This window comes from Phyllobates terribilis, unplaced genomic scaffold, assembly GCF_046119375.1.
Source record: "Phyllobates terribilis strain yellow unplaced genomic scaffold, ASM4611937v1 Scaffold_3__8_contigs__length_932513732, whole genome shotgun sequence".
Taxonomy (NCBI): Eukaryota; Metazoa; Chordata; class Amphibia; order Anura; family Dendrobatidae; genus Phyllobates; species Phyllobates terribilis.
The window spans coordinates 395367593-395380976 of NW_027362763.1; the positions used below are offsets into that span (position 1 = coordinate 395367593).

Genomic DNA, 13384 nt, shown 5'->3' on the forward strand with positions numbered 1-13384 from the left:
ACCACCTCTTTTGTATAATGCCCCTGCACCGTATACCACCTCCTGTGTATAGTGCCCCTGCACCGTATACCACCTCCTGTGTATAGTGCCTCTGCACCGTATACCACCTCCTGTGTATAATACCACTGCACCGTATACCACCTCCTGTGTATAATGCCCCTGCACCGTATACCACCTCCTGTGTATAATGCCCCTGCACCGTATACCACCTCCTGTGTATAATGCCCCTGCACCGTATACAACCTCCTGTGTATAATGCCCCTGCACCGTATACCACCTCCTGTGTATAATGCCCCTGCACCGTATACCACCTCCTGTGTATAATGCCCCTGCACCGTATACCACCTCCTGTGTATAATGCCCCTGCACCGTATACCACCTCCTGTGTATAATGCCCCTGCACAGTATACCACCTCCTGTGTATAATGCCCCTGCACCGTATACCACCTCCTGTGTATAATGCCCCTGCACCGTATACCACCTCCTGTGTATAGTGCCTCTGCACCGTATACCACCTCCTGTGTATAGTGCCCCTGCACCGTATACCACCTCCTGTGTATAATGCCTCTGCACCGTATACCACCTCCTGTGTATAATGCCACTGCACCGTATACCACCTCCTGTGTATAATGCCCCTGCACCGTACACCACCTCCTGTGTATAATGCCCCAGCACCGTATACCACCTCCTGTGTATAGTGCCCCTGCACCGTATACCACCTCCTGTGTATAATGCCCCTGCACCGTATACCACCTCCTGTGTATAATGCCCCTGCACCGTATACAACCTCCTGTGTATAATGTCCCTGCACCGTATACCACCTCCTGTGTATAATGCCCCTGCACCGTATACCACCTCCTGTGTATAATGCCCCTGCACCGTATACCACCTCCTGTGTATAATGCCCCTACACCGTATACCACCTCCTGTGTATAGTGCCCCTGCACCGTATACCACCTCCTGTGTATAATGCCCCTACACCGTATACCACCTCCTGTGTATAATGCCCCTGCACCGTATACCACCTTCTGTGTATAGTGCCCCTGCACCGTATACCACCTCCTGTGTATAATGCCCCTGCACTGTATACAACCTCCTGTGTATAATGCCCCTGCACTGTATACCACCTCCTGTGTATAATGCCCCTGCACTGTATACCACCTCCTGTGTATAATGCCCCTGCACCGTACACCACCTTCTGTGTATAATGCCCCTGCACCGTATACCACCTCCTGTGTATAATGCCCCTGCACCGTATACCACCTCCTGTGTATAATGCCCCTGCACCGTATACCACCTCCTGTGTATAGTGCCCCTGCACCGTATACCACCTCCTGTGTATAATGCCTCTGCACCGTATACCACCTCCTGTGTATAATACCACTGCACCGTATACCACCTCCTGTGTATAATGCCCCTGCACCGTATACCACCTCCTGTGTATAATGCCCCTGCACTGTATACCACCTCCTGTGTATAATGCCCCTGCACTGTATACCACCTCCTGTGTATAGTGCCCCTGCACTGTATACCACCTCCTGTGTATAATGCACCTGCACTGTATACCACCTCCTGTGTATAGTGCCCCTGCACTGTATACCACCTCCTGTGTATAATGCCCCTGCACTGTATACCACCTCCTGTGTATAATGCCCCTGCACTGTATACCACCTCCAGTGTATAATGCCCCTGCACTGTGTACCACCTCCAGTGTATAATGCCCCTGCACTGTGTACCACCTCCTGTGTATAATGCCCCTGCACTGTGTACCACCTCCTGTGTATAATGCCCCTGCACAGTGTACCACCTCCAGTGTATAGTTCCCCTGCACCGTATACCACCTCCAGTGTATAATGCCCCTGCACTGTGTACCACCTCCTGTGTATAATGCCCCTGCACCGTATACCACCTCCTGTGTATAATGCCCCTGCACCGTATACCACCTCCTGTGTATAATGCCCCTGCACCGTATACCACCTCCTGTGTATAATGCCCCTGCACCGTATACCACCTCCAGTGTATAATGCCCCTGCACTGTGTACCACCTCCTGTGTATAATGCCCCTGCACCGTATACCACCTCCTGTGTATAATGCCCCTGCACTGTATACCACCTCCAGTGTATAATGCCCCTGCACTGTGTACCACCTCCTGTGTATAATGCCCCTGCACTGTGTACCACCTCCTGTGTATAATGCCCCTGTACTGTATACCACCTCCTGTGTATAATGCCCCTGCACTGTGTACCACCTCCTGTGTATAATGCCCCTGTACTGTATACCACCTCCTGTGTATAATGCCCCTGCACTGTGTACCACCTCCTGTGTATAATGCCCCTGTACTGTATACCACCTCCTGTGTATAATGCCCCTGCACTGTATACCACCTCCTGTGTATAATGCCCCTGTACTGTATACCACCTCCTGTGTATAATGCCCCTGCACTGTATACCACCTCCAGTGTATAATGCCCCTGCACTGTATACCACCTCCAGTGTATAATGCCCCTGCACTGTATACCACCTCCTGTGTATAATGCCCCTGCACCGTATACCACCTCCAGTGTATAATGCCCCTGCACTGTGTACCACCTCCTGTGTATAATGCCCCTGCACTGTATACCACCTCCAGTGTATAATGCCCCTGCACTGTGTACCACCTCCTGTGTATAATGCCCCTGCACTGTATACCACCTCCTGTGTATAATGCCCCTGCACTGTATACCACCTCCAGTGTATAATGCCCCTGCACTGTATACCACCTCCAGTGTATAATGCCCCTGCACTGTGTACCACCTCCTGTGTATAATGCCCCTGCACTGTATACCACCTCCAGTGTATAATGCCCCTGCACTGTATACCACCTCCAGTGTATAATGCCCCTGCACTGTGTACCACCTCCTGTGTATAATGCCCCTGCACTGTATACCACCTCCAGTGTATAATGCCCCTGCACTGTGTACCACCTCCAGTGTATAATGCCCCTGCACTGTGTACCACCTCCTGTGTATAGTGCCCCTGCACTGTATACCACCTCCAGTGTATAATGCCCCTGCACTGTGTACCACCTCCTGTGTATAATACCCCTGCACAGTGTGGGCGCCTGTGTCTCCGGTGACAGCTCCGGTGCGGGTCACTGTGGCGCTGTCCCCTCCTCCCGGCTGTCATTCAGAGGCGGAGCTCGGCGCTTCTCTCCTCCCCTCCGTGTGTCCGTGGCCGGCCGGATGGCTGTCCTACTCCAGGCCGGGGCTTTGGCCGGGTGTCAGCGGCTGGTGTATTCCTCCTCAGCGGCGGCCGGTAAGGGCGGTGTGTGCGGGTGTATGAGGCTGCGGCTCAGCAGGCCCCTACCAGGCCCAGCGGGACGGACGTAGCTGTGCGGTGTGTGCAGGGTGTGACAGTGTGCCCTGTGCCAGCAGTCTGTGTGCCTGGGTGTCAGCCCTGTGTGCCTGGCACGGGTCTGTGAGGGGTGTGTGGGTATATTCTGCTGTGTGGTGCCCCATTGTACCCTCCGCTTTGGTAAGCGATGTAGGACAGTGGCCATTGTGGCAGAGGGTGGTGAATTGTCGGGTGTAAGCATGACTTAGTGTAGGAGTGGTGCCCACCTGAAAGAGAAGGGGCAGTGCCGGGCACAGAGCTCCAGTGGTGGCACCTGCTCACATGGAGAGAAAAAAATCTTTCTTATTATAGCATCTGAATACCCAGCACCTGAGCGTGTGGGAGACATCCAACTCTTCCAGGGCCCGGAATGGCGTATAGGAGCTAAGACTGTCTCAGCTTATAGGTAGTGCAGGAGTCCTGTCCTTGTAACTTGTCACTGATAATGGGTAACCATAGTAATAATGGATCACTGACAGTGGGTAACCAGAGTAATAATGGATCACTGACAGTGGGTAACCAGAGTAATAATGGATCACTGACAGTGGGTAACCATAGTAATAATAAATCACTGACAGTGGGTAACCATAGTAATAATGGATCACTGACAGTGGGTAACCATAGTAGTAATAATGGATCACTGACCGTGGGTAACCATAGTAATAATAAATCACTCACAGTGGGTAACCATAGTAATAATAGATCACTGACAGTGGGTAACCATAGTAATAATGGATCACTGATAGGGGGTAACTATAGTAATAATAGATCACTGACCGTGGATAACCATAGTAATAATAAATCACTGACAGTGGGTAACTATAGTAATAATGGATACCTGACAGTGGGTAACCATAGTAATAATGGATCACTGACAGTGGGTAACCAGAGCAATAATGGATCACTGACAGTGGGTAACCAGAGTAATAATAGATCACTGACAGTGGGTAACCATAGTAATAATAGATCACTGACAGTGGGTAACCAGAGTAATAATGGATCACTGACAGTGGGTAGCCAGAGTAATAATGGATCACTGACAGTGGGTAACCAGAGTAATAATGGATCACTAACAGTGGGTAGCCAGAGTGATAATGGATCACTGACAGTGGGTAACCAGAGTGATAATGGATCACTGACAGTGGGTAACCAGAGTTATAATGGATCACTGACAGTGGGTAACCAGAGTAATAATGGATCACTGACAGTGGGTAACCAGAGTAATAATGGATCACTGACAGTGGGTAGCCAGAGTGATAATGGATCACTGACAGTCGGTAACCAGAGTGATAATGGATCACTGACAGTGGGTAACCAGAGTGATAATGGATCACTGACAGTGGGTAACCAGAGTGATAATGGATCACTGACAGTGGGTAACCATAGTAATAATGGATCACTGACAGTGGGTAACCAAAGTAATAATAAAAGATCACTAACAATAGGTAATCAAGTTAGTATTAGTAATTGTTATAATAACTACAGATTAATAATAGATCACTAATAATGGTAGTAATAAAAATAGCAGATCACCAATATTGGGTATATCCAAGCAGAAGCGGTCTGTAGGGGCTCGGATCGCTGTACACTCCAGTACTAGCCATCATGTGCTGTGTGGCCTCTTGGAAACATTGCATTGGTGGGTGTCACACGTGCGCTATAGCTCCTTTCACATGGCTACTCGGGAATCCCCCTTTTTCAGGACCCCCAATGATCATACATTGATCACCTATACTGTGGACAGATGATAAATGTTTCTGAGAAAACCCCTTTAAAAATGAATCTCCCCTAAGTTGTGACAATCCTATAGGATGGGTTCCGGATTGATTGTCATGGCTGACAGGGTTATTTGTTATTTGAAGGCAATCTGTCTCCTGGTTTTATGCTGCTTTGTCTGAGGGAAGTGACAGGCGCTCTGAGACGAATAGGAGCTTATTCACAGAGTATTTGGAGTGATCTTTTCCAGTGGATTTTGGAGCAGAACCTATTCACATTAAAAACTATGTGTTATCTTCCCTTAATAAAACCACAGTTCACTAGCGGCAGTGCTGGAGTGCTCACGTGCACACGCTGGAGAGTCCTGGATATTTTGGATCTTTAGTTCTGCCCACTATTGGGCTTCTTCCCTAAGCGCTGTGTAGTGAAAAGCTGTATATCTGCGGCTGGTGGGACTCCACAGCGTACAGCACAAATCCGGGGATACATTCCCCTTAGGCCTGGTACGGACACAGCCATATTTCAGGGTCCATATACTAACCACAATGCCTGGACTGTCTGCAGGTCTGGTCTGAACTCACAACCACTCTATATTCCCATGAGGCTATAAGTTTGGGTCTGGATACCCATGGTCAGGGCATTGTGGTCCATATATGGAGCATGACATAAAACTGTGTGAACATGGCCTTAAAGGTGTTGTCCACTACTTGGACAACCCCTTCTTGATCTAAATATTTAACCCCGATAAAATAAAAAAGCTTATTCTCACCCACCGTGGTGACATCTCTGGAACGACGCCTCCACGGGAGGTGAGTTTAGGCTTTTTTATTTTATCGGGCCAAGCGTGGGGCATGAGAAGAGGTTGTCCTAGTAGTGGAGATCTTCTTTCAGGTGCTAACAGGGCTCAGTCCTTTCTCTTTTTACCTTTCTACATCAATGAGAGCAGAGGGCAGTGTGAGCGGTGAGCCTGCGGTCCTAGTAATATATGTACTCCAGCCTATGGCTTGGTGGACATCTGCTTCTTACTCTATATGACTGATCCTCCTTCCGTGTCGCATTCTTCGGCCACTCTCACATGACAGTATTTGTACCAACATTTTACATCAGTATTTGAAAGCCAAAACCAGGATAAGATAAAAAGCTATATTGCCCAAATGTCTTGGGGTATGTTCACACAATGTCATGATAAGGCAGGTTCCTCCTGAAAAAGCGCTAAAAAACACCAAAAAGAATTAACTTAAGCACAGCATTGTCAAAACGACTTGCATATGTCCTGTCTTTTGTCACTTTTTTAACCGCTTCAGGCCCTCGAAAGCCGTAAAGCGGCAAAAAGAAATGACCTGTCCATCCTTCAGGCGGCTTCTGCATGGTAGCTGCTAATATGTTATATATGAAATAGAAAAGCAAAACTGCCGGTGGCACAACCGCCGCAAAAGTGACGCCGAGGGCCTCAAAGAAGACGCTACAGGAAAAACCACTGGCATTTTCCCGAAGCAACTTCTGTGTCTAAAACAATGTGGATATACCTGGGTCTAAAAGACGTGGTGTGCACATGCTCTTCTGGATCCATAAAAGTGATGGACTGTCTTCAAGAGAGGCAGAGGAAAGGAATTAAAGTAGGTTATGCTGCATCGAACATGTGAATATTTTATAAGACCACACAAAAAGACCCATGGGTCGGTCCCATCGAAAATAAATAGCTTATTATGCTAGGGATAGCCTGCAAGGACTCAGATAAGGAGTTAGCTCCTCTTTGTACTCGATCATAGACGAGATCCTGAGCTGAGGACCCCCTTATGATGTCCATATTCCCTGATAGACTGATTGTATTCATTAAATAATTATTGTAAAGTGCTCTTATTGATACAGATACTTGGGATAAGAATACCTATATATGAGTGCATTTACTATTATATGTACATATACCTATTTATATAGTGCTGTGCAAATTTAGGCAGGGGTGGTAAAAATTCAATTTTGATAAAATCACAGTTTTCTCTGAGCAGATCTAGCAGTTCTCTGAATGCTGAGCTCTGTGTAACCCCGTACACCACTGACTGGCAGCTTTCTATGCACACTGTGTAGAGGCTGAAAGCTGGTAATCAATGGTGGGGTTATAGAGAGCTCATGCATTTGGAGGACTACCTGGCTGAAGGTTTACTAGTCCTCTAGTGATAATCTGATAATTTTATCAATACTACAGTAAGCAGCACGGAAAGTGACACATCACTGTAATCGGGGTATGTACCCCAACATTATACTGCTTTCAGTTTAAGTAGGAAAAAAACTGGTGACAGATTCTCTTTAAGAACTATCTTCAGTGTAACGTACAATGAGTCTTAGAGGTGATGATATGGCCCCCACAGAGCATCAGCATAATCACGATTGTCTGGGATTGCATGAAGTGACAGAAGAATTTGCAAAAGCCTACATCCATAGAAGATCTGTGATTAGCTCTCCAAGATGTCTGGAACAGCCTTCCTGCCAAGCTGCAGTTGATCATGGGCACTGCCATCCCATTCATTCTTAATGGGACCTCCAGAGATAGCGGAACGCTACGCTGGACTGGTCTTCAGCACTCCCATAAGAATGAATGGAGTGGCAGTGCACTTGATCCACTACCACCTCATTTACACTGCCCGGTTCTCGGGATTGGGGCTTCCTTCAACAACTGTCTGCACATGTACCCAGAAGAATTGATGCTGTTTTGAAGGCAAAGGGTGGTCATACCAAATAGTGATTTAGATTACTCTTTTTCTTTCAATTTTGTTAATTGATAAAAAAAACAACTAACACCTCTATTTATGAAAGCATTCTGACTTTGCAGCTTTTTTCCACGCGTGCCTATAACTTTTGCACAGTATTGTATTTATATATACCCACACAAACTTCTGCTGCCACTGATCCATCTGCTGAATGTACAGGCCGTTCCTCCAGACCTGTCACAATGCCGTCACTCACCAGCACCTCCGAGTTATTGTTGGGAAGTCATCCCTGTGTAAGTAGTGAAACTGGATTTGTGGCTTCTATCCCTCAGACGTGAGACAATCTCATAAACCCGTCTCCCATGTGATGTCACCTGTGCACAGTCATCTGTTCAGCATTCTTCTTGGCGTGTTTTGGGGCGTCCATGATCCAGCATGTGTTACCTGACTGACGGGTTGGATCCCGGTAAGACTTTGTAGGATTTGGATGTACCCTTGTTATGTATGATGCACTGCGGACGTTTTCCTGCTACCAGTCATTTCGTTCTTGCGGTCTTCATGGTTAAATACTGTTTATTTTGCTTGCACATATCTTATTACTCAGTGTGTGCACCTTCCTCTGTAACCTGGTGAAATAATAGGTGTCTGGGGGCTTAAAATGGGTAATTCTACCGCCAAGCCTGCAGTTACTGTGACACTAGAGAATACTCGGAGGTTTATATGTCTGTGCAGAGCATGGCTTCCTATAATGTTGGGCTTTGTATACTGTTCAGTTACCGAATCGTAGAATAACAAACCTGCTTTATGCCCTGTTCACACTCTTGTCATGGCTTCCATGTGTAAGATTCTAGAAGGATATGATGATCCATTAGAATACACTTTATACTTGTGAAACAAAGCTGATCTGTATAATATTGGGTCAGGTACGCACCCTGTGCCATTAATTGGCCTTAATTATAGCCATATAAGATGGGCTGAAGTAGATATGCTTTTCTGGCATGCGGACAGGCACAGACACAACATGGTAAATAAGAGGTCTATGGTGGGGAGTGCACTCTCTTTCTGAATACACTTGACTCCTATGTTATGTGGCTTGTCATTTTTCTTTTTTTTCTGGATTAAACATTGCAGCATAGTATACGATATTCTAATAGTCAAATAGCAATGGACGCCTAGCGGGAAAGAACTCCCACAAGTGTGAGCGCAGCATGTGTGAGGCCATGTTCCCACGTAATGATGCATCTTTTTTGCTACTTTTTCTACCCTGATTATTGTGTCTTTGGTGCACATTTGATGCAGCATTTTTTAATGCATTTTTAGTATAAGAACACTGGGATTCTGCACTTAAAAAAAGCCAAATGCGTTTTACATGTGCATTTAAAGGTGCTGCATGACAAAATGCACTAAAATCTTAGAGCTCCCAGCGTTTTTAAATGCACAGACGGAATTAATTTTTATGAAATCACATCCCCTTTACTTGAGCTTTTTTAAATGGCAGCAAGGAGTATTGTAAAGTTTTACAGTTATCACTTATCTGTCAGATGGGGGATGACATCCCGATTGCTGGAGATCCTAACACTGGGACTCGATCCCGAGAACTGAGACTCTGAAGAACCCCATGTGTATAGAGCGATGGTCCATCATGTACATTGCTACTCCATTCATTCATAGCTGAGCACAGCGCCTGACTATCTCCGGCTTTCGCATTGGAGTGGCACTGCGCATTCCCACCACGGTGCCCTTTCAAACTTGAGAATACCCCTTCAGTCTATGTGCTAATATATCTTAAATGTGAATACTCTTAACTCTGCCTCTTAGATTGTATTCACACAATACATTTGTGCAGTTTTTTGCCATGATTTTCCAAAAGCTGAGCTTCAAGAGGTAGTCACCGGAAATGGTCTTCCAACAATCTTGAAGGAGTTCCCAGAGATGCTTAGCACTTGTTGGCCCCTTTGCCTTCACTCTGCGGTCCAGCTCACCCCAAACCATCTTGATTGGGTTCAGGTTTGGTGACTGTGGAGGCCAGGTCATCTGGCGTAGCACCCCATCACTCTCCTTCTTGGTCAAATAGCCCTTACACAGCCTGGAAGTGTGTTTGGGGTCATTGTCCTATTGAAAAATAAATGATGGTCCAACTTAACGCAAACCGGATGGAATAGCATGCCGCTGCAAGATGCTGTGGTAGCCATGCTGGTTCAGTATGCCTTCAATTTTGAATAAATCCTCAACAGTGTCACCAGTAAAGTACTCCCACACCATCACACCTCCTCCTCCATGCTTCACGGTGGGAACCAGGCATGTAGAGTCCATCCGTTCACCTTTTCTGCATCGCACAAAGACACGGTGGTTGGAACCAAAGATCTCAAATTTGGACTCATCAGACCAAAGCACAGATTTCCACTGGTCTAATGTCCATTCCTTGTGTTCTTTAGCCCAAACAAGTCTCTTCTGCTTGTTACCTGTCCTTAGCAGTGGTTTTCTAGCAGCTATTTTACCATGAAGGCCTGCTGCACAAAGTCTCCTCTTAACAGTTGTTGTAGAGATGTGTCTGCTGCTAGAACTCTGTGTGGCATTGACCTGATCTCTAATCTGAGCTGCTGTTAACCTGTGATTTCTGAGGCTGGTGACTTGGATAAACTTATCCTCAGAAGCAGAGGTGACTCTTGGTCTTCCTTTCCTGGGGCGGTCCTCATGTGAGCCAGTTTCTTTGTAGCACTTGATGGTTTTTGCAACTGCACTTGGGGACACATTCAAAGTTTGCCCAATTTTTCGGAGTGACTGACCTTCATTTCTTAAAGTAATGATGGCCACTTATTTTTCTTTACTTAGCTGCTTTTTTCTTGCCACAATACAAATTCTAACAGTCTATTCAGTAGGACTATCAGCTGTGTATCCACCAGACTTCTGCACAACACAACTGATAGTCCCAACCCCATTTATAAGGCAAGAAATCCCACTTATTAAACCTGACAGGGCACACCTGTGAAGTGAAAACCATTTCCGGTGACTACCTCTTGAAGCTCATCAAGAGAATGCCAAGAGTGTGCAAAGCAGTCATCAAAGCAAAAGGTGGCTACTTTGAAGAACCTAGAATATAAGACATATTTTCAGTTGTTTCACACTTTTTTGTTAAGTATATAATTCCACATGTGTTAATTCATAGTTTTGATGCCTTCATTGTGAATGTACAATTTTCAAAGTTATGAAAATACAGAAAAATCTTTAAATGAGAAGGTGTGTCCAAACTTTTGGTCTGTACTGTATGTTAAAATTTATAGGGAAATATTGGCGTTTTCATAGCATGTAGCCTCCGCGCATACACACTTATTGTTGATATTCAGTTTGCCCAATTTTTCTTTCAGCCGGCATTGTATGTTGGGGAGAGCCAAGAGGTGCCATCTACTTGGATTAGTTTGCCCGTCCTGGATGTAGACTAGCTAGCCAGATAAAAGAAACATAGACCTTCGCACTGGAGGGGCATCTGGAGAGAGGGTCTATTCTTATACATTTGAGCGTGTTTAAGGAAGAAGATAAGGAGGGGTCACATCCCTTCTGTGCAGGGTCCCGTGCCCCCGGTCGCTGTGCTCACCCGCTTCCTCTTCCTATTACCGGTATCCTGTGCTCAGTGTCACAGTATTATACCAGTAGCTGACTTAGCATGAATATTTCATTGCCAGATGTGTGACTTCCGGAACTCCGAGGAGGCTGTAGTTTGTATTATTTGTGACTTTAATTATATATATATATATATATATATATATATATATATATATATATATACACACACATATATTTTTTAGCCTCTATAGCAAAAAGTAAAAGAAAAAAATCTGAGCTTGTTATGTGAATCCAGGAGACAATCTGTAATGCACTAACAAGACTGAAATGTGCTGAAATTGGTAGTTGCTGATTCTTAGGAAAGGAAAGCTGCATTTTATACATGTAGGTTACCTACATTCAAGTTTTCTTTGTGCCAACACGTGCGGCTTTCCTCGTGCTAATACATGCTGATACTTTTTGTCCTAATACATGCTGTTATGCTACAATCATAGTTGCAGTTTCTATTAAATTAGAATGTAGTCGTAGGAAGTGATCCAACAACTGTTTCTTTGAAGAAACCACATGATAATACTTCAATAAAAATTCAATTAAAATTGTGGTTTCCCCATTAATGGAAGAACACCACATATAGAATATGCCACTGGTTATAAAAACTGCAGCATGCCCTGAAGAATATGCTGTTTTCAGCCTCACAATAAGAATGAAAATTCCCCAAAATCCCACCCCTAAATGCTGCAAAAATGCTGAAAGAATTGGAAGGCTGCAGTTTTTAAAACAATGCTTTGAAGGTTCAAAGCTGCTATGAAAAAATAAGCACCGTGTACATAAGATTTCAGAAATCTCATTCGCTTTGTTGGTTCTGTAAAATATTGCTTTTTTTTTCCACAGGGAATTGTGGCACCCTTTTGGGGCCTTAGATTGCCAATATACAGTTAGGTCCATATATATTTGGACAGAGACAACATTTTTCTAATTTTGGTTCTAGACATTACCACAATGAATTTTAAACAAAACAATTCAGATGCAGTTGAAGTTCAGACTTTCAGCTTTCATTTGAGGGTATCCACATTAAAATTGGATGAAGGGTTTAGGAGTTTCAGCTCCTTAACATGTGCCACCCTGTTTTTAAAGGGACCAAAAGTAATTGGACAGATTAAATAATTGTAAATAAAATGTTCATTTCTAGTACTTGGTTGAAAACCCTTTGTCGGCAATGACTGCCTGAAGTCTTGAACTCATGGACATCACCAGACGCTGTGTTTCCTCCTTTTTGATGCTCTGCCAGGCCTTCACTGCGGTGGTTTTCAGTTGCTGTTTGTTTGTGGGCCTTTCTGTCTGAAGTTTAGTCTTTAACAAGTGAAATGCATCAATTGGGTTGAGATCAGGTGACTGACTTGGCCATTCAAGAATATTCCACTTCTTTGCTTTAATAAACTCCTGGGTTGCTTTGGCTTTATGTTTTGGGTCATTGTCCATCTGTAGTATGAAACGACGACCAATCAGTTTGGCTGCATTTGGCTGGATCTGAGCACACAGTATGGCTCTGAATACATCAGAATTCATTCGGCTGCTTCTGTCCAGTGTCACATCATCAATAAACACTAGTGACCCAGTGCCACTGGCAGCCATGCATGCCAAAGCCATCACACTGCCTCCGCCGTGTTTTACAGATGATGTGGTATGCTTTGGATCATGAGCTGTACCACGCCTTCGCCATACTTTTCTCTTTCCATCATTCTGGTAGAGGTTGATCTTGGTTTCATCTGTCCAAAGAATGTTCTTCCAGAACTGTGCTGGCTTTTTTAGATGTTTTTTTAGCAAAGTCCAGTCTAGCCTTTTTATTCTTGATGCTTATGAGTGGCTTGCACCGTGCAGTGAACCCTCTGTATTTACTTTCATGCAGTCTTCTCTTTATGGTAGATTTGGATATTGATACGCCTACCTCCTGGATAGTGTTGTTCACTTGGTTGGCTGTTGTGAAGGGGTTTCTCTTCACCATTGAGATTATTCTGCGATCATTCACCACT

General features: G+C 45.1%; 1 protein-coding gene across 3 annotated transcripts in view; it reads left to right on the plus strand.

Annotated features, from left to right (window-relative positions):
* Nucleotides 1–3141: 3141 nt before the first annotated feature.
* FAM135A (family with sequence similarity 135 member A) overlaps nucleotides 3142–13384 on the plus strand; it is a 104418-nt gene continuing 94175 nt past the window's right edge. For all 3 annotated transcript variants that reach the window (XM_073675506.1, XM_073675508.1, XM_073675507.1), the window contains exon 1: nucleotides 3142–3294. The gene's annotated coding sequence lies outside the window, so the exon portion shown is untranslated. The remainder of the gene's footprint in view (nucleotides 3295–13384) is intronic.